The sequence below is a fragment of the Caenorhabditis briggsae genome, assembly GCF_000004555.2.
Source record: "Caenorhabditis briggsae complete genome, chrII, whole genome shotgun sequence".
NCBI lineage: Eukaryota > Metazoa > Nematoda > Chromadorea > Rhabditida > Rhabditidae > Caenorhabditis > Caenorhabditis briggsae.
Genome location: NC_013486.2, coordinates 13109924 through 13110700, shown reverse-complemented (window position 1 = coordinate 13110700; position 777 = coordinate 13109924).

The window sequence follows — 777 nt, the reverse complement described above, 5'->3', positions numbered from 1 at the left end:
TCGTCGTACCCCCGGAAAAACTCTGAAAATTTAGGATTATCAGATGTCCAGGATTTTCTGAACTTCTAGATTCCCAGAATTTCTGCGTTTTTAGGATTCTCCGATTCTCAAATTTGTTGGTTTTTCAGAATTTTCAGGCTTGAAGAATTTTTGAGTTTTTAGAACTTTTGGATTTTCAGAAATTTTGAAATTTGAGAAATTTCGATATTTTTTTTTGAAACTTTCGACTATTCAGAATTCACATTTTTATAATTTCGGCTTTTAAAGTTTTCGGTTTTTAGGATACTTCAGGTTTCCCGAATTTTTGAGTTTTCAGAAATTCAAGAGCTATGGATTTTCACAATTTATGGATTTGCAGGGTTTTCGGATTTTCAAAACTGTAATATCTTAGAAATTAATAAATCCTTGGGGAATACAGAATTTCAGAATTCCAGAATTTCAGAATTTCAGAATTTCAGAATTTCAAAATTTCAGAATTTCAGAATTTCAGAATTTCAGAATTTCAGAATTTCAGAATTTCAGGATTTCAGAATTTCAGAATTTCAGAATTTCAGAATTTCAGAATTTCAGAATTTCAGAATTTCAGAATCTCAGAATCTCAAAATCTTAGAATTTGAGAATTTGAGAACTCCAGAATCTCAGAATCTCAGAATCTCAGAATCTCAGAAACTCAAAATCTCAGAATCTCAGAATCTCAGAATCTCAGAATCTCAGAATCTCAGAATCTCAGAATCTCAGAATCTCAGAATCTCAGAATCTCAGAATCTCCGAATCTCA